The sequence below is a fragment of the Petaurus breviceps genome, unplaced genomic scaffold (genome assembly GCF_028583685.1).
Source record: "Petaurus breviceps papuanus isolate PSGF00001 unplaced genomic scaffold, PetGlider_PUasm1.0 185, whole genome shotgun sequence".
NCBI lineage: Eukaryota > Metazoa > Chordata > Mammalia > Diprotodontia > Petauridae > Petaurus > Petaurus breviceps.
The window spans coordinates 217,837-239,086 of record NW_027185797.1 but is presented as its reverse complement, the minus strand read 5'-3'; the positions used below and the strand labels follow the sequence as shown (position 1 = coordinate 239,086).

The window sequence follows — 21,250 nt, the reverse complement described above, 5'->3', positions numbered from 1 at the left end:
GTAGAAAAGCTACTTGTACCTTTATGAAGTTTCCATCAATGATAGTCTCAATACAGAGACTAATCCCATAAATATTTTAAAATAAGGTAGATATGTGGTTAAGGATTTGCAATCTTCTTGGTTATGCATAAGGATATATGATAAAGAATGCTATCCTCTTCCTGACAGAATGCTGACATACTCAAGATGAAGAAAAGAACATCTTTGGAAATGACCAATGAGGGAATTTGTTTTACTTGACTAAACATTTGTTGTAAAAATTTTGTTTTGTTTTGTTTTTCCATTGGAAGGAGAGGCATGTAAGTGTAAGAAAATAAATGTTTATTAATTTAAAAATGAGATTTTGGTAAAAGCACAATCTATGGAATTTGGTAACAGCATAACCAATGGAATCTATGATTTTGGAATCTTGTCTTCTTTGAGATCTCTCAGAAACTGATCCTTGAGTAACTCTAAATTGTGCCATCTGTGCTCCATTTTTTCCATCTGTAATTGGTTGGGTCCAGATATAGTGTCTCCAGTATTATCCTGTTCCTGGATGTTCTAGCTCCAGGTGGGGGACAGGGTTGCTATTGCCAGCTCTGAAAATGAATTGCTTTAAAAATATTGGGCTATCAGGGCAGCTAGGTGGCACAGTGAGTAAAGTCCCTGCCCCAGAGTCAGGAGGACCTGAGTTCAGTTCTGGCCTCAGACACTTAACACTCACACAAAAAAAAAACTAGCCCTGTAACCTTGGGCAAGTTACTTAACCCCAATTGCCCTCGTCAAAAAAAAAAAAAATATTGGGCAATCTATTCTATTTTCAATCTTATAATTGCCCTTCTAATTTAACCTACAAAAGCTGTCAAGAGAGCACGTCTTTGTTGGATTCCACAGCAAACTCTTTATAGACTTGTCTTCTCTTCCACTGTTTTGTAGAACAATTTAGCTTATAATCCTTCACATTGTTCCTCTTTTTGGAAAATGAGCGAATAGTCTAAACAAATGGTACTCTTGGCTGCCGTGCCTCCACTTGGCAAAAATAGAGGTGATTCCTGGGTTCTTCAGACCCATTTTAGATCGGTTAACCAGTATTCAGTAAAGGCTTACTGTGTGCTGCCATGGTGCTAAGTGTTGGGGGTATGAAGAAAAGCAAAGAAGAGTCTTTATCCTCAAGAAACATAAGTGGTTTCAGTCCTGTCTGACTCTTTGTGAACCCATTCGGGATTTTCTTGGTAAAGATAGTGGAATGATTTACCATTTCCTTCTCCAGCTCATTTTACGGTTGAGGGAACTGAGGCAAATGGGGTTAAATGATTTACCCAGGATCACACAGCTAGTAAGTGTCCAGGACTGGATTTGAACTCAGGAAGATGGTGGTAACTATTTTCCATCATTTAAGCTTCTCTAAGAGATGATCAAAGTTAATGTTTCCCCATTTCCAGTTTTAGGGAGCTCATTTTTCAAAAATGGGCTCACAGATGCTATAAATGCAAACAGTCTCTTATCACCTTTATTTCATTTTTTTCTTTTAAGTTAGCTTTTATTTTGACCTTTGTTCCAACTGTTCAACAGTCTGATTGCTCCCAAACAACTGAGATAGTTTTCTATCTATAACCAGTGATATCCAGTCGAAAGCAGTCAATTGCATTTTAGGGTGATGTTATTTGGCCTTTGACACATTTAGTGTATCTACTATTCTTTTTTAAAAATGTATTCATATGTATTAGTGCATGAATTCTGAATGCTTTATAAGCCTTTTGTTTCTTTGGGATCCCAAACCATAATTTTTATTATTCTTTCCTGTACCTATTCAAACTGAAATCACCAGGTTTCAAAGTTAGTGGTAACTTATTTGGAAGAGACTGTCAACTTCTTCACAGAACTTTCCTATTTCATCTTCACTGGATTTTCATGCCTAAGCTACAACTATCCTCAAAGGGAACAGTCTACTGTGCTCTCTCTTGGTCCTCCTCTTACATGACTGACTGTTCTTTCTAAGCCCATTTTGCTGATTTTATTGAGATCACACTTGCAAGTGGGGCAGTCTTCTCTTCGCTTTCTATATCATTTTACTTGGTAATCTCATCAACTCTCAAGAATTCAATTATCATCTTCATGCATATAATTCTCGTATCTATATATTCAGTTGTAACTTCTCTCCTGGGTAGGGCAGCTAGGTGGTGCAGTAGATAGAATGCCAAGCCTGGAGTCAGGAAAACTCATCTTCCTGAGTTCAAATCTGGCCTCAGACACAAACTGTGTCACCCTGTTTGCCTCAGTTTCCTCAAATGTAAAATGAGCTGGAGAAGGAAATGGCAAACAACACCAGTGTCTTTTCCAAGAAAACCCCAAATGAGGTCACAAAGAGTCAGACCTGATTGAAACCACTGAGTGACAACAAACTCTTCTCCTGATCTCATTTGTTACCTGCAGGACCAACACAAAATCCTGTTTGATTTTCAAAGCACATCGTAACTTGGCCCCTTCCTGTCTTTGCAATCTGCTTATACTCGACTTCCCTCCACATCCTCTATGGGCCACTGACACCAGCGTCCCTCCTTGCTGTTCCTCAAACAAGACACTCCACCTCCCAATTCCATACATTTTTCACTAGCTATTCCCTATGGAATTCTTCTGGAATTCTCTTCTTCCTCATCTCTTCCTCCTGGCTTCCTTGGTTCCCAACAAATCTCAGCTAAAATCTGCATTTCCTTATCTCCCCTTAACTATAGTTTCTTCCCTCTGAAATTATTCCCCATTTACTCTGTATATAAGCATTTAGCACTGTGTCTGGTATATAATTGGGGTTAAATAAACATTTACTTGATGAGTATTACAAGGTTAGATGACTAATTGTCTTCCCCATGAAGTGATGTTTCTTGTTGCCTTTGAGCATACTAAGAAACCAATGCTTGTAGTTTCTTTATTCACCTAAACAGAAGCTGTAAGCTACTGTTCCATTTAGATATAATGTCTTTATCTCTTCCTGTTTCATTAGTATTAAGAATGTCAACATGGACGTCATCCAATTCTACTAGTAACATATCAAATTTTTGATCGTGGGACTATGAGTTAACAAAGGGCACCACACCAACAGTTAAATTAATGCTTGTTTTTAGAAAGGACTACCATTGATCAAATACTTTACATATTTTTGAGCCTCACAATAACCATTTGAATTAAACATTACATGTAGTATCAACCCCATTTTATACAGGAGGAAATTGAAGTTCATAAGAGTTAGATGACTTGGCCAGGGGGTCACAGAATGAATAAAGGTTGGAGAGGATTTGAATACAGTGCTGAGTTTGTTAAATAATCTTAAAGCAAAAAAAAAAAAAATTAGGCACCTTCTGCTCCCCTTTCCTTTCTTTTTAGATATTACTTTGTTGACATTTTTTGTTTTATATCTCCTTTATTTCCTAACATCTATCCCCCTCCTCTCTCCACTAGCCCATGCTTTATTAAAAAAAAATTTTTCAAATAAAGGGAAAAATAAGTCAGCAAAACTATCTAATACACCATGTCTGATAGCATATACAATATTCCACACTCACAGAATCCCATCTCTGCAGAGGAGGGGCAGAAGTACACTTTCTAAGCTCTTTTTGGTTTCAAGCTTGGTCATTTTGATACAGGCCCAGCTTCATGTTTTTGTTTTGGTTTTTCATTTATCTTGTTGGAGTCATTGTGTGTTTTCTTCTGGCTTGGCTTACTTCATTGTTTCAATTCCTCAAAATCTTCCCATGCTTCTCTGGACTTTTAGTATTTGCTTTTTCTTACATTGTTATACCATCACTTACTTTGCTTTCTCAAGTTAAAGACTGTTCCCCTTTTTCCACCACTCTCCCACTACAGAATGAGCATTATTTAACATTTTTCCCTGCTTCATGAGGCACATTTTATATCAAATTTAAGATTCCCTTTCTGCAAAAATGTGAGTTTTGGGGGTTAGGGGTGAGGAGAGAGAACAAGGTTAAAGAAGTAGAAATGCATGTCATGGCACAGGCTTATCATCCCTACTATGCTGGAGGCTGATGTTGCTCAATTGTTTAACTCAGGAGTCTGGGCTGCAGTAGGGCTAAAGTCAATCTGAGAGTCCACATTAAATCCCACACCAATATGGCAAGCTCCCAGGAAGCCAAGAAAGGGCAAACCAACCCAGGAAGGAAAAAGGGAGAAGGATAAAGCTTCCATGCCAATCAGGATTGTGACCAGACCCACAAATGACCACTGCATGTCCAGGGATAGAGACAGAGGTAGAGAGATAGTCTCCCTCTCCCCGCCCCCCACCCCACTACAAAAAAAAACAAGCAGGGAGGAGGAAAGAAGTAGAAAGGTCTCTAGCCACATTCAAATTCTTCCTTGGTCTCTATTTTCCCTACTTCTACTTTCTACCACATAAATATAATTCCTTGTGTAGGGGAAAAAAAGACCTAGCCTCACTTTCACTCTAGCTGCTTAAAAGTTCTTTTTAGAAGAAGTCAGCAATAACTAGAAATTAATACTTCTAGAAGAAATGTCCATTAGCAGTTCAATAATGAGAGTCAATACCTAGCATTCAGAATATTAAAAAAAAATCTGAAGGGCTGAAAATTAACTTCAAGAATTTAACATGTTTATAAATATTGTATGAATTTCTGATATGATTTGCCTCTCTTTGTCCCTTTAATATCTACTCATTGAAAATACAAAAAGATCAGAGGCTTGTGAGAGCAATTAAATCCTTTAGCCTTTATCTCAGAGATGTGAGAGATGGAGATAAAATACATTCTTCTCAGTGCCAGATGAAAATGAATGAGTGAGAATAAAGAGTACTTCCTACTGGTGGGACACATCAGATAAGAAAATCTCTACTTTCTCTTCTGGGTACTTCTTAGGAAGCCAAGGAATGCAGGAGGTGCTAGATTAGACAAAGCCAAGCAATTAAAATGCTGGACCTGGAGTCAGAAAAACCTAAGTGCAAATCCTACCTCAGATACTTATTAGCTGTGGGGCCCCACACAAATCACTTAACCTTTGTCTCTCTCGGTTTCTTCAACTGTAAAAGGGAGATAACAATACTAGCTCCCAGGGTTGTTGTGAGGGTCAAATGAGATAATATTTGTAAAATTCTTTACAAACTATGAAGCACTATATAAATGTAGTAGTAGAAGTAGTAGTAACAGCAGCAGTAGGAGGAGTAATGGTAATAGTAGTAGTAGTAGTAGTAGTAGTAGTAGTAGTGGTAGTGGTAGTAGTGGTAGTGGTAGAAGTGGTGGTGGTGGTGGTGGTGGTGGTGGTGGTGGTGGTGGTAGAAGGGGTGGTAATGCTAATTGCTCTCTCCTAAACTCAAAGGAGAAAAGAAAAGCACTGCATTTGTGTAAAGGGTTTTTTTTTCAGTCATACTTATCTCACTTATGTGTGAGAAATGACCAGAAACATTTTTTCATAACATTTTCGGCGATCTACAGTGTCTCTGCCTGCCAGATCTCTTATCTTCATACTGCTATAACACAAGCAACAAACCCTTATTCATTTCCATCTCTGTAACCCATAGTGAAGGTTTAGTGTCTTGAAAGATCTTGCCCACCTCCTTGGCTATGACTGGGAGAGGAATCACAGGCAGGAGGAATGCTTGGCTTCTTCACTTTGATCTCATAGCAAATGTCCCCAGAATCACGAGAATGATCATAGGTTTAGAATTTAAAGGGAACTCATAGGCCATTTATAAGTGAGGAAACTAAAACCCAGAAGGAAGAAATGACAAATGGCATGGGGATAGTAGGACCTATCACAGAGAAGACAAAATTTAGAGTCTTCAGAGTTCTCACATTATCACATAGATGTGATGCATTAGAATTTAAGATGACCTGGGGACACATTGAGGAAGGAGGTGTGAGTGAAGAAGGGGAGGTGCAGGTGGGGAGGGGGAGGTTACATGTGGGAGGGGAGGATGCCACCAGGTACATTCCTAGTTACAAAGAAATGAACACTTATGTTGTTGTTCAGTCATTTCCAACTCTTCATGACCCCATTTGGGATTTTCTTGGCAAAGATGCTATAGTGATTTTGCCATTTCCTTCTCCAGCTCATTTTACAGATGAGGAAACTGAGGCAAACAAGGGTAAGTGACTTGCCCAGTGTCACACAGCTATTAAGTGTTTGCAGTCAGATTTAAATTCAGGAAGATAAGTCTTCCTGATTCCAGGTTCAGCACTCTCTGCACTGTACCACCTAGCTGTCCCTTATACATGAAATCTTATAGCCCTGAACTATTTTTTCTATATAAATGTAATATATTTCACAATTTTTGTACTGATGCAATGCATTTCTAAAACAATGAGTGACTTTTTTATGATCACAGTATGTCCACACCTATTCTGGATGCCCTCCATGTACCCAGTAATAGAACAGAATGGTAAAACCAATAGGAAGTGCTGTACCTAAACTCGTCCTGGACTCTGAAACTATGATCATCTGCTAAGAACCGTAAGCAATCAAGTCCTAAACAGACTTCATCACAAGGAAATAGCATCTCATTGGAAAGTCATAAAAAAGAGACAGAGAAAAGATGCTTTGATCAATTAAAAAAAAAAAACCAACTCCTGGCTAATTTGGCCTCAAGAAGAATTACTTTATGTTAAATGTCTTTCACATTAGCTGGTTCAGTCTGTGCTAGTATCACAAATGGAGTGATTTCAGAAATATATCCACCACCAACAGGAAGTTCAAAAACACATATTTTAATTAAAAAGAGCTATTTCAAGGTCAATTAAAGGTGTGTCACCAGGCTTCTATATTTGTCTTGTCGGTGTTCCTGATGTTAGCCTAACCAAAATGAGCACAGTTTTCATTGTTCAGCTCAGCTTCTGAGAAAACTATAAAGACCAGAGGACATGGGGCCATTCACTTTGTCATCTCTGGGCTGTGTCATCAAATACTCCATTAAGTGGCAACCGTGTGCTTCTAACCCAAATAATCTTAAAAAAAAAGGAACAACCTTTATTCTAATAATCCCAGAAGCAACTACCATAAAACCACAACACAACAATTAGACAGTAGGAAAAATGAATGTTTTTATGGCTCCTGCCTTGTCTGTGATCAACCAGTTTTGAATGAACATCAATCTATGGATGTAAGTATGGGTCTATTCCCTCCACTCCCAATCTCAACCCATCTATGTCTTCTCATATTGTGTGACTGTAGCTCACGTCCCGCCATAGATGCTACATAGAGAACCCACAGAGGGATCCTTTTTTCCAATTAGACATTCTCTGATGGTGTTCCTTATGCAACATTTCTGGATACCCATGAAATATTGTAACAAGGAAAAATGATAAGGAAAAACATAGGCAATATTGGTTTGGTTAAAATAGCTCTGAGATGAAACTTGTGGGCATAGTTACTACTAATAGAGATTTATTCTTTGTCTATTGTTCAGAACCACCTATAGTGGATAGAAAGGCATCCTGAAAGCAAGAAGGATCTGTGTTCAAGCATCACCACTGGCACATCTAAACAGATGACCCTGGGAAAGTTATTCAACCTCTCATCGCTCCAGGAATTGCAAATTGAATTACTTTGGTAACAGGACTTTCCTTACTGGGGAGTTCTTCCTACCAATGAAATTACAAAGCAAGTGTCTATACTTGCTCCTATTACTTTGTGCTAACACAGTAAGTTCAATTTTCATTTTGTAAAACAAGAGACTTGAGCTTGGCTGAATTCAATATTCTAAAATTTTTATTTCAATATATGACACCCCTTACAAATGCATCTGCATTGACAGATTCCACTGATTTCAGATGATTGAAGTTCCCTAATCTCAACCCATTCTTTGAACAAAACATGCATAAGTTGGGCACATTTGACCTTAAGTCAATTTAATAATTCTATGCTTAATTTAAAACTACTTTCAGAGCCATTCACTCACATTACAATGCCATTAGGCTTTTCTTACCAAATTACTTCAAGAGATTATATCAGTTTCAAAGGCATGTACCCTATTAGTTAAATTACAAAATTTTCTTTCCTATAATATAGTAAATTTCACTAGCAATAGCAGTTTGATATTTGTAGGTAGATTTTACTCTGCTATTAAAAATATCTACTATGTCAGTCTTTGTATTGATGTGACAGGCGAAGCATCACATGATCATGCATACAAGGATGATTTCAAACATAGTATGATTCAAAGAGTGATGGAGAGATGAGGGATGGCACATCACCAAAGATGACTTGTGTAAAAGAAGTAGAATTTCATCCAGAAATGTCTAATAGGAAAAGGAGGCAGATGAGTTATGCAGCATAATGTTAGGATGAAAGCTGCCTGAGGGGAGGAATTGTTTCATTCTCTGTGTGTTTCCCAAGCACCTAGCACAGAACAAGGTACACAGAAGACACTTAATAAATGATTATTGCTGGATGTATGAATAGATGGAAAGGTGACACATAGATTGCCTGAGTGTCATTAAGTTGTGAGTTCCTCAAGAATGTGGGCTGTCTTTTGACTCATTTTTGCATCCCCAGCACACTAGGTGTGCCTAGCACACAGTGGGCACCTACTAAATGCTTATTGACTGACAACCATCCAGGGAAATGTCAAAGACACCAAAGAAAGTCACCAGGATATTGCATGGATCCCTAAAAGAGAACTCACGGAAGGACATAGAAAGGAAAACTCTTCAATTCAATTCAACTGGGAATGGTTAGGCACTACACTGCTGGAAAAAGAAACCAAATGAATGAGATCTCAATCACAGACACAGAGAAATTATGAAGCATGATCTTTTACATGAGTCTCAGAATTAAAAGTATAATGCGGTGGAAACATTGAAGTTGGGGTCAGGGAAACTTGGGTTCCAGTTCCCTCTCTTACTAATCATGTGACCTTGGACAAACCATTTAGCTTTTCCTCTTCTCTAAAACTGGTGCAATGATACACTACAAATCTCAGGAGTTTGTTGTATCAGTCAAATAAGAAAATGCATGTAAAACACTGAACGACCCTAACATCACCATGTAAATGTGTGTTATCTTTGTTGTTGAGTGGTTTCAGGCATGTTGACTTTTCATGTCCCCATTAGGGATTTTCTTAGAAAAGATGCTGGAGTGATTTGCCATTTCCTACTCCAGCTCATTTAACAGATGAAGAAACTGAGGCAATCAAGGTTAAATGACTTGCCCAGGGTCACACAGCTAGTAAGTGTCTGAGGCCAGAGTTGAACTCAGGAAGATAAGTCTTCCTGACTCCAGGCTCCATGTTCTATCCACTGCACCATCTAGTTGCCCGAATTGTCAGATTAATTTATTTAAATAAATATATAAAGTCTCCTATAACCTTAGCAAAGAAAGCCAGTGACCTGGAAGTCTGTCATGTTATTTACCTATTTAGAGATACTATGGGACATGGGGTAGGGGGAGAAAGTTGAGTGGATATAAATAAGGAAGCCCTGTCGGGAGATTTTACCCAGTAATTAAAGTGGTTGAGTAGACAGATATAGGAAAAAAAACTAATTTTGATGTGAAATTGTGTTGGAAGAATACATTTGTCAAACAACTCTTTGATCAGAACCTAAGCTTCCTGAGGGGTCCCTGAGGTATTTGTCTTTGTATCTACGGCATGTAGCCTAGTTCCTTACAAAGATTAGATGCTTGATAAATGCTTATTGGACTATATTGCATCAAAAAAGATTAAACCCTATAAGTTTGTGATACATACACACACATATGTAACATAAGTGAATTAAACCCCTAAATCAGGGGTGGGGAACCTGCCCTAAATTAACCACTGATTTTTTTCTATACTATTTGCAAGAGAATGAGGCAAAACACAAGAAAAGATCATCACCATGTAAGCCTACAGAGCAATGGCTTTGGAGCCAGAGGACCCATGTTTAAATTTTCCTGGTTCTCTTGCTTATGAGCCATATGTCCTTATGCAAGAAACTTCACACTCTCTGGCCCTATTCCTTCTCATTTACAAAATGAAGGAGTTGGACTAGGCAGGCTCCTTTCTGGTTCTAAGTCTCTTCTCCTGTGGTCCTACATTCCAAAAGATCACTGGAGCACTGCAGGATTGGGAATCATCAAAGAAAGATTCTGCTGAGGCCGCCGTCCCATAGTGTCTGAGGCAGAAGTGTGGCTTCCAGGACAGTGAGCAGCAGGTTACAAGCAAATAAGCAAGGAAAAATAAGTTTCCTTATTAACCAGAAAATAAAATCAAACCAGAATGCTGCCTTCTTTCACGAACACTCTGATTAATCAGAATATTTCTACATGTAAAATGCTTTGGATAAAAGAATCAGAATCTCTTTTTCTCTCTCTCCCTCCTCTCTCTCTGATAAGGCACCCGAGTAATGTTCTATATTGATAGAATTATATGCAACTAAGTGGAGACACCTATCTGTATATCCTAGGTCAGGATATTCTTTTTCTTTAGGTTTCATTATAGTTTTCTGTGAAATTTTTCCAAATTCTAAGCATCCCAAACTGAAAAATGATCATTTAAACCTACAAAAAATGATTTTCACACTGAAACATGAGCTAAATCACATCATATAAAATATTTTCACTGAGGAGTTTCTGAAAGTCACTGTCAGTGAATTATTAATATTAATTAGTCTAAAGGTAAATACATAAAAAATCTGTGATTTCATAGTTACAAAAACTCTTTTCACCAACAGAGATTAAAATCTTTGTAATTTAGTAGATGAATGGTAGTGATGTGCCCGATGTCTGAAGAAATCCATGCCACTTTACTCAGATATTTTCTTTTAGGAAAAGAGGAGACCCTCAATCTTATATTTCATAACAATAGTGAACTCCTGGTACAGAAATTTTCTCCACTGATGAAAATTTAAAATGGTCTATATCTTAAGAAACTTAGAAAGTTTCTGGAGCATTGAGAAATTGCTAGTTGCTTATGGTTACACACTACTAGAAATTGCCAAAGGCAGGAATTGAACCCAAATCTCCCTGACTCCAAGTCTGGCCCTCTATCTACTATGCCACAATATCTCTCTAGACATCAGGGTGATGGAATAATAGGGTTAGAGCTGGAAGGAAACTTAGAGGCCATCTAGTTCAACCTGCTAATTTTATGAAGGAAATTTATGTCCAGCAAAGTTAAGGTCACACAGGTAAAGTGACAGAGGCAATATCTGAACCAAGAATTGATATCAAAACCCACACTTGTTTTCCCACTGAACCATTGCCACCTCCCTATATATAGCACTCTATCATATTATTTTAGTATATATAAATTCTATGTACACTTATTACATATATACACACATACATATGCATGTATACATACACATATACATGTATGTATAACTATAAAATTGTGGCTACATGGTATGCACCAGAACTGGGATTTGAAACCAGGTCTCCTGACTCCAAATGCAAGTTTCCTTGTTTCAAATCCATTGCTCTTTCTAATGAATCACATTAGTGATAATCTCTAATCATAGGCATAAGGCACCTCTAAGTCTCAATTTCTTCATTTATTCATTGACAATGATCATACTTATTCTACACACTTCATGCCATTGCCATTGCTGTAATAAAATCATTTTTCACACCTTAAAACACAATATAAACATGAGCTATAATTATCATTAAAGGTAGTATGAAGAACACAGGATTTGAGATTTGGGTAGGAATCATGCTTCTTACCGTAGCTGTTATGACCACAGGCAATTGAGTTAATCTGTGTAAACCTCAGTCTCCTCATTCTTAATAAGAGATATCCATTTTAATATTTAAAGGGGTACCCCCAGGACCTATTTCAGAGGGTTTTATGAGAGTCAAAAGATAAAATATGAAAGGTACTTTTCAAATCTTTACAAGCTTTATAAATGTCAACTTAAAGAAAATACAATGTTGAGATATTTAACTTAGTTTACATAACAATTTCTCATCTGATTCTCACAATAATTCTAAAAGGGAAATTCCCCATTTCACAGATGAGGAAACTAAGGCAGAAAAGAATGGGCTGATTTGGCCAACAGCACATAAATAATACATGGCAAAAATCTGGGGTGGCTAGGTGGCTCAGTGAACAGAGAACAGGCCCTGGAGTCAGGAGGACCTGAGTTCAAATCCAGCCTCCGACACTTAACACTTTCTAGCTGTGTGACCTTGGGCAAGTCACTTAACCCCAAATTGCCCTCCAAAAAGCAAAAAAAAAATATTTAAAAAAATAATTGGCAAAGATCAGATTCCAACACAGATCATCTTGTTAGAAATTCAGTGCCACCATTAGACTGTAAGCTTCTTGAAGGCAGAAACTATCATTTTGCCTTTTTTTTGTATCCCCAGCATTTGCACAGTGCCTGCAGATAGTTGGTGATTAATAAATGTTTACTAATAAATTGTCCTTCCCTTTACATCACAGCTGCCTTCTTTTCATTGACAAAATCTCTTTTTCTGAACAGATATGATATAGGATATTGATAAATAAAATAATTACCACAAAATCTACAACAATGAATAGCTCCAGCCTTTGTGTCCTATAGACATCCTTCTTTCCCATGATTGTTCTTGAATTCTACCCCTCATTTTCTGCCTTGTCAAATTTAATTCTGAGTCCTCTGAGTAAAATGTATGCCTTCCTCTTCCTAGGGAAGAGGAATTCCACCATATTCCTAGAACCTTGTCATAAATCACCATAATGAAGGTTTCCATGAAATGTTTCCTTACTTTATATGAAGTAAACTCAGCCAATTCAAGTGACCCAAGGTAAGAGGAAGAAATAACCTATACAACTGAAATCCATAGAAAACAAAAGTTTTCATTTTGGGCTATAGTGTCAAACTCTCCTACAAATAATTTAGGTATTTTAGAAAAATTTTGGCTAAAAAATAAAATGGCAGGATTTTGAAGCCAGGCTTATCACTGGGGTCTAGTGTCTATTCTCCCTCCACCTCTCCCATCATGTTCCTCTGAATTTGATCTAACAGAATAATTTACAGTATGGGTCAATGACTAATTATCATATTCCAAAGGAATAGTTGGTTTAACGGCCATGAAGGCAGCTGAAGAAGGCACTGTGGAGAGATTAGAGCTTGTTCAAACACCAAAGACACCATGGTCATCTGCTTCATCCTGGGCTCTGGCCAGCTGTCTTGATGTTTATCTTGCCATTGAACTTTGATGACTCTCAAAGAGAAAGTGAGGTGGACAACTTTGTGCAACTCCTCATTGAAACCAGATTCACAAATTAGTCAAGACATAACACCATGATGTCATTATTCTCTTTGAAATGAAGGGTGAACAATGCATTATGAGGAGTTTGAGTGTGGACTGCTGGGCCTGGAGTCAGGAAGACGAGTTCAAATCCAGGCTTAGACACTTACTAGCCATTGATCATGGGTAAGTCACTTCAGGTCCGTTTGCCTTAGTTTGCTCATCTGTATAATGGGAATGATAATAGCACCTACCTCCCAGGGTTGTTGTAAAGATCAAATAAGATAATAATTGCACAGTGCCTAGAACATAATAAGTACTAAATTAATGTTAACTATTATTGTCACTGGGAATGAAAGATTTTCTAATGGTAGAATAATAAGCACTAAGATACTGGGTAGAGGAGAGTTGGAGGAAGTCAACCTCTTTGAGCCTCAGTTTCCTCAACTGCAAAATAGGGATAATACTTGCCCTAAATATTCCAAAGAGTTGTGATTTGAGACACATCAAACATAATAATGACAACTCACATTTATATAGCATTTTAAGGTTTGTAAAGTACTAAATGACCCCTTTGTGAATCCCCTGCTTGAAATATACCACTGTAATGGAATAGTTCCTTCCTGAACACACCATTGTTCATGCTATACTCCTTGCCTACCATACTTCCAACCTTCCTTTAAGGGCTGCCTCCTGTCCTACCTACTCCATGAAACTTTCATTGAACATCCCAACCCAAAGGCATCTCTAATTCTTCTGAATGGCACTCATTGGACATTTTCACACACTTTTAAAAATATTTGTTGATATTTAACTCTCACATATAAATGAGATCTCCCCAGTCAGACTGAAACTCCTCAAAGGCAGACACTGATTCTTCTTTATATGTTACTCCAGTGCTCTGAGGATAGTAGTGTCTAGAATACAGCTTCTTCCTTCTCCATCTTCTAAACCATCTTTCAAGTTTCCAATCTGTGGTAATCTCTACCATGAAGTTTTCCATGATCTTTCCAGATGGAACTGAGCTGCTTCTCCTTAGATCTCTCTTTGTGTTTTGATATTAGCCTTTGTACCTCTCCTACACACATTGTTTTATGTTATATATGTGTGTAGATTGTTGTTCATCTTTCATTTTCAAAGAGAACCAATGACATGATGAGGGTGATATCTTGACTTTTAAGAGAATTGCAATTAAGTGAGGCAGAAGTCATGCAAGAAGTCATCAGCATCACTCTTTCCTCCAGAGTCATTGAATTTCAGTGGCAAGAGATAAGTCAAGATGACTGGAGATGGCCCAGGATGCAGTGGGAGATCTTGGTCTTTGTAAACTAGAATCTTTCTTCTTCACTAAGTATAATGGCAAGAGAAATGAAGTCAAAGGATCTGGCTTCAGGAATTGAAATCTCTCAGAACTTTAATTGTATTCATCTGTCAAATGGGAATAATGTGCATCCTCCTAACTTCCATCAAACTAAGATGCCACCTTCTACAAGAAGGTTTTTTTGGGTCTCCTTTAACACTAGTATCTTCTTTCTGAGATTTACTACAATTTATACTGTACATATTTATCTGTGTGTTGTCTCCTGCCATTAGAATGTGAGTTTTTTGAAGGTAGACCTGTTTTTGCCTTTGTTTGGATTCCTAGAACTTATCACAGTATCTGGCACATAACATTCACTTAATAAATGCTCATTATCTCCCTGACTGATCTGTACTACCTTCTGTCCAAGACTATTTTGAAGATCAAATAGCAATGTAAGGGAAACCATTTGAAAACCTTACAGTGCCTTATAAATGTCTAGTATCACTACTATTGCAAGTTCCTTGAAGGCAAGGTTTACATCATTCTTTTTAATCCCCCAGTAAGATACCTTACCCATAGTAGGGTTTTGATAAATGCTGAACTAAAGACATATCAAATGAAGGGGGAAATGGCTTAAAATAAGTATAGCTCTTAGCTAGGCTTAAAAATCTAGGTTAAAAAAATATAAGTTCAATAAAAGGAAGGAATAAGACTGTGGAACACACTCTAATGGGATTTTTCTATATCTCTCATTTCCTTTACCTGGCATTACGTTTCTTTCAGAGCACAGGAATACTTAGTAATGGTGTGCAGAGGAATTATACTGTGCCCTTGGGAATGATCCTGTTACACTCTCCATTGGCAGCAAAAGTATAGGCTCAGGTCTGTTTCCCTTCTTGAGTCACAAGGACACCCAAGTATTCAGTTCTAATTCTGCATTGCTTAAACTTCTCCTGTTTCCAGTTTCTCCTGACCACCCCACCCTTGGCATGATCTAGGGGTAGCTACATGGTGAAGCAGACAGCTTGTCCTAAAGCCAGGAAGAACTGAGTTCAAATCCAGCCTCAGATACTGCCTATCAGGGTGACCCTAGGAGAAAATCACTGAACCTCTGTCTGCCTCAGTTTTCTGAACTGTAAAATGAGGATACAAATAGTACTTACTTCCGACACTTGTTATAAGGTTCAAATGAGAAGTTTGTAAAGACTTTAACACAGTACTTAGCCTATAGCAGGCACTTCATAAATGCTTACTCCTTCCCTCCCATCAATCCTCCAATAACTTCCAATAACTTTGGAAGTACCTTCCAATAACTCAAAAGCAGACTGAATCCAGCCTGTAACTGTTGGTCTCTTTCTTCTCCCAAAGCTGTGCTTATTTCTTGCTTAAATCAGAAGCCACAGTTATAACTTCTTCTAATAAATTGGGCCATTATTTACTGAAATGCTACTATATAACATTGACCTCTTTGCTGCTACTAAAACAAGACAGTCTCTATACAGATTCCAGGCATGTTTATTTTCAATTTATTTCCCTTCGCATCTCTGCCTCCTGGCTTCCTTCAAGTTCCTACCAAAATCCCTTCTACAGGAAGCCTTTCCAGGGTTCCTGATGGCTAGTGCCTTCCCTCTGTTGATTTTTTTTTTCCAGTTTGCCCTGCATATATGTTGTTTTTGTGTAGTGGTTTGCACATTGTTTCCCTGATTAGATTGGGAGCTTCTTGAGGGCAAGGACTATCTTTTGTCTTTCTTTGTATCGCCAGCACTTAGCACAGTCTGGCACATAGTAGGTACTTAATAAATCTTTATTGACTGAGTACATGGTATGGTGAGAGATATACTCAAAGCACAGGACATGATCCTTTTCCTCAAGGAATATAAAATGGGAGCAGGGAGGGAAAATGGAAAAAAAATCTATACTGTTCCATACTGGTATTCATTTCATATATGAATAACCACACTTTGCAGATAACTCAAAGGTGTCAAGAATAGTTAATGGATGATCTCTGACATTCAGGATCCAGAAAGGTCTCTCTATAATCCAGACTAGAGCATTCATGCTGAATCCAAGCAGATGAAATTCAATAGAGAGAAATGTAAAATCTTACACTTGGGTTCAAAAAATCAACTTTAGAAGTGTGCTATTGGGGAAGCATAGTCAGGTGGCAATTTATCTGAAGAGAATTGGGGACTTGGGTACAACACAAGCTTAGAATGAGTCAGCAATGTGATGTGGTGCCTTTAAAAATCAACCTGGACCACATTATGATAGGCATAGCTTTTAGGAACAAGGAGGCATTAAATTGATCTATCATACTGAGTCCTGTCAGACCTCATCTGATTAGCTGGAGATGACACAGTATAAGAAAGAAATTGAGAAACACTAAAGAATATACAGAGTACAGGGCCCAGAGAGTGAAGAGCCTTGAGTTCATGCTACCTGAAGACAGGTTAAAGGAACTGGGCAATACTTAACCCATAGAAGAAAAGACTCATAGAGGATGTAATAGCCATCTTTAAATACTCGAAGTATTCCTCTGTGGAAGAGTTGTTCGATTGATTCTGTCTGGAGCTAGAAAGCAGAGCCAGGAGCAATGTCTGGAGAGGTTCCACTTGTGTGGCCAAAGGTGACGTAATTCATGACTACACCACCTCCTGAAAACTCTCTACTAAGGAAGACATGGAAGTCTTATAATCTGCCTATGAGGAGGGAGTATGCACATGGAGGAAATCCCAGATCACACAGTCCTGAACCATTTAAGGATCAAAATGCATGGTTCTGTCAGTGCTATTGAAGAGTAAAGATACCAAAGTGGATGGGCCTCTTTAACCCTCATTAGAGCTGAATCCCAAATTGTTTAGAACTTGAGTTTTTACATATGCTTTACAGTTTGCCAAGTATTTTGCATACATGCTGCCATTTGTTCCATAACGCACCCCCACACACACACACACACATACACGCACGCACACAAAGTAATCTCCTTAAGGGCAAGAACTATTTTGTGGGGTTTGGCTTTCTTAGTATCCTCAGCACTTATGACATTGCCTTGTACATAATAAACACTTAATAAATGCTTGTTGAGTGGTTGATAATTCTGGGAGAGAAGTCTGCTTGTCCTATCATAGTCCCATTTGTCATTTAACTGTTGACCTTTTCTCTGGTTGTATCAAGCACACTCCGATGCTGTCCTTTGAATAGGCATCTGGGTGCATGTGTGTTTTCATTTATTTTGTTTTTCAGTCAAGTTTACTCCTGGAAAATTTTATATGCTCACTTAGAAATACAAATTTTCTCTTTCTACTTTATGTGAAATAGGGCATTTGTGGAAACTCCCTAAGCACCAATGTGTTCAATCTGACTTCTGGATGGGTCTTCTTTGTTATAGGCTCCCACCCCAAAAGTACAGAGTGGTAGTTGGAATTTTAATCCAGTATAATCCTGGCTTCTTTTTATCCCTCAAACACAAGCATTGACCTTTCTTGGAATTGGGCTAGGAGCCCAATGATGGAACTTGATGGTCTTCTCCCAAACATAGAAGGCGGTCTCTCCTCTCTGTCTAGTCAGTTCTCCAAGGCTGAGCTGAGAAGTCTGAAGCTTTCCCTGAGCACTCTAGTGCCCACTGATCTTTCCTCTGTGGGATTCCTGAAGCAGAGAATATTTTAATAAGAGGGTGGGAAGGAGGTAGTTCACCAGATGACAGAAGTAATGGGAAAATTTGCTAGATAGGAACATGCCATAGTACTTCCAAGATGAAATACTAGCCTAGGATTCATACCCTTGGAGCTGTTGGGCTGTTGCATAGCAGATCCTTCAACACTCCTCTGGGGTAGCTGGATTGTAATTGTACTTGCTTTACATATGGAGAAATAGAAGCATTGCACGATCCAATTCCTAACAGTGCTTACTTGTAGAACCAAAGTCAGGGAGATGCACACTTTAATAACTGTACAAATGAGAACATCCATACCTTTCAAGGAAATTTTCTCCCTTAGATATCAAGGATTGTTTCATTCTCTGACTCCACAGTACCTGGCACACAGTGAGTGAATGCAAAATACTTGTTGATTAGTTGAGAATGTCTATGAAATAAGAGGCAGAATGGAATAATGCAGAAGATTAAGAAAGGAATTTTTTTTAAATGGCTGGTTCTTAATTGTAAGGGAATCCATAACACCTCATTCCTCAAAAGCTTCCTTCAGTAAAATTGTTTCTTTATTTGTTTTTGTATCTTCAGCAACTAGAACATAGTAAGTGCTTAATAAATGCTTACTGACTAATTAGAGTATTTGACCCCCATGTCAAAGAATCCCTGTCCCACAAAGGGGGAAAAGAATTAAACAGAATAACACTGGCATCTCTATAGAGATAGACTAGGAAAAGGATGAAAGGAAGCAAACACTTCAGACTCTTCTCAGAGGCTGCCTGTCTAATAAGGAGCATTCTAAGGTATTATGATTTGTGGGCGGTATGGAGGGGGGAGCTACCTTATATCTTTTCCTTCTCTATCTGTTAGTGTGATTTTAAACTTCATTCTCTAATCCAGCTCAAGATGCTTTCCAAAATTAGTAAATTTACAAATGAAGGGGAAGAACTGGGACTTGGAAAGGAAGGTCAGAGAGGATAAAGGAAGAAAGACATAAGCAAAGCCAAGTCCAGGAACAAGCCACAGCTCCCAGCCATGCACAGAAGCACTAAGGTAGGCTGGGAATCTCTAGAGCAAAGTGATTTTTTTAAAAAGCTCATCATCAATACTAGATTTAAGATCGGGTTTCCACATCAGCAAGGAACCTGCGGCAATTCTCAAAGTGGATCCTAATCACACGGGGGTTCCGTGTTTGGTTTTGTTTTATTTAACTCAGTACTAAGGCAGGCAAACGATTTGGCCTCCAAGAAATGTGTACCTATGTGTTTAAAGCTTATACAAATACAAACCAGGCACTGTGTTTCTGGCAGAAAGGACTCAGGTCCAAACACATACTCATACTTACAGAAGTTAATCCAAAGTCAAGGCGTTTATTTAGAAGAAGGGAGGTGGAGCTTTAAGACCAGCACTAAGAAAGTCACCATCACAGAGATCCAAACAGCTGGTGGCTAATCAATTTGAACAAACAGGGCTACTGTTTTATAGTCTGTAAATAAAACGGAGGGAAAGAGGGGCTAGGAATTCCAAGAGAAGGAGAATAGAACCACGAACCCAGAATTGACAGGCGAATACATGAAAACTGCACTGATGATATGGAGATCAGCAGGGCACTCAAAGGTTTCTTTTACACACACACACACACACACACACACACACACACACACACACACACACATATCCATCCTGGGGCTACTCCACCCCAGCAGTCCATTGCGGGTCTACCCCTGCAATGAAATGCCAACCCAGCACTTGGCAAAACCAAGAGACTTTTCTTAAGTGGGAGGAGAAAGTGGATAATCCTTAAAACAAATCAAAGTCAATGAAACACCCTATGATTCAAAAGTCCTAGCAGCAAAAGACGATGAAGATGATGATGATGGTGACGATAACAATAAGAAGAAAACAGATAGTGAGAAGACAGTTTGGTTGTTTGCGTTTTGTCTCTGATCTTTAATTTGCAAATGGTGCATATTTAAATTTGCCATATTCCAGGTTTTTCCTCCTTAGTTCTATCTCCCAGGGGCAAAGGTAGAAGATTGGGGTGGGAGGGGCAAGGGGTGCCTCCCACTTATCGGAGTGTCGATTCTTTGGGCAGCACATTAGCTTGATGGGGTGGGGTGGATGGACGTTAAACGCTGGGACTCATCCTTCCAGGGTAAGACCCCTTACCCCCAATACAATTTAAAAGCCCTGAAGTTAGCCCTTATAAGTGGAGAGACACTTGCAGGAACAGAGCCGCTATCCAGGAAGGGGAAGGCTGCGGCTCCAGGAAAGGAAGTGACAGCCCCTGTCCAGAAACAGCACCCAGGAGACCCCCAGACACCTTTGGCCGCGACGTAACTCGCGTCCCTCGAAAGCCGCAGCGGCGTGATGGAGGCAGGAGCGAGCGAGGCATAGGAGTAGCCTTGCTCCCCCTCGGTCAGGGCCCCTCCTTCCCTCCGCCCGCCCCGCGGGAGTGAACCTTCTCTGCAGGGCAATCCCAGTCCCCCGGGTCCCCGAGCACGCATTCTTCTTTCTTCAGCATCCCTTCTCTCTTTAAAAGGTCGCTTCTCTTCCACACCCCTACCCGAAGCCTGGACCACCAGCCACCCCACGTCCCCACAGTCTGTGCGCCCTTCCTCCTAAGCGTCGGCGACCGCAGCACGGACCCCAGTAGCACCGAGCCTCGCGGCCTCTGAGAATCGAAAGGAGAGGAGGGGTACGAGGTTCCTGGAGAAAGGCCCCGAGGGTGCGGGGGTCGCCTCTACTCACCCCGAGAAGCGAAGAGAGATGCACCAAAATGGAAGCCGGGCAGCAACTTGGTTCATCGATCCCTAGTCCCTCGGGCTTCCCTGGTACTGGCACAGACTCGGACACGGACGCCGGGCAGGGGTCAACAAGTCCTTCCTTCTCAGCAGCGCCGAGCGGCTGCACGTCCAGAGCTGGGGACACAGCTGTCGGCCAAGAGCGCACCGCACCCACCCTGCAGCCCTTGGGTCCCCTCGGGGCCGCCGCGCTCGCTGCTTCCTCCCGGGTGCCTGCGGGCGCCTGCCTTCCCTGTCCCCGACTCCTCCAGTGGGCACCACAGCGGGGACGAGCAGGGGGAAAGGAACGAAAGGATACCGCGGCAGCTCCCCGTGCGCGGGTGATCAGAGGCGCAGCAACGC

At 39.6% G+C, this 21,250-nt stretch overlaps 1 protein-coding gene across 2 annotated transcripts in view; it reads right to left on the bottom strand.

The window, feature by feature from the left end:
* The window catches only part of MYRIP (myosin VIIA and Rab interacting protein), a 435,525-nt gene extending 414,534 nt beyond the window's left edge, over positions 1-20,991 (bottom strand). For both annotated transcript variants that reach the window (XM_069088306.1, XM_069088307.1), the window contains exon 1: positions 20,856-20,991. The gene's annotated coding sequence lies outside the window, so the exon portion shown is untranslated. The remainder of the gene's footprint in view (positions 1-20,855) is intronic.
* Between the last annotated feature and the right edge of the window lie 259 nt (positions 20,992-21,250).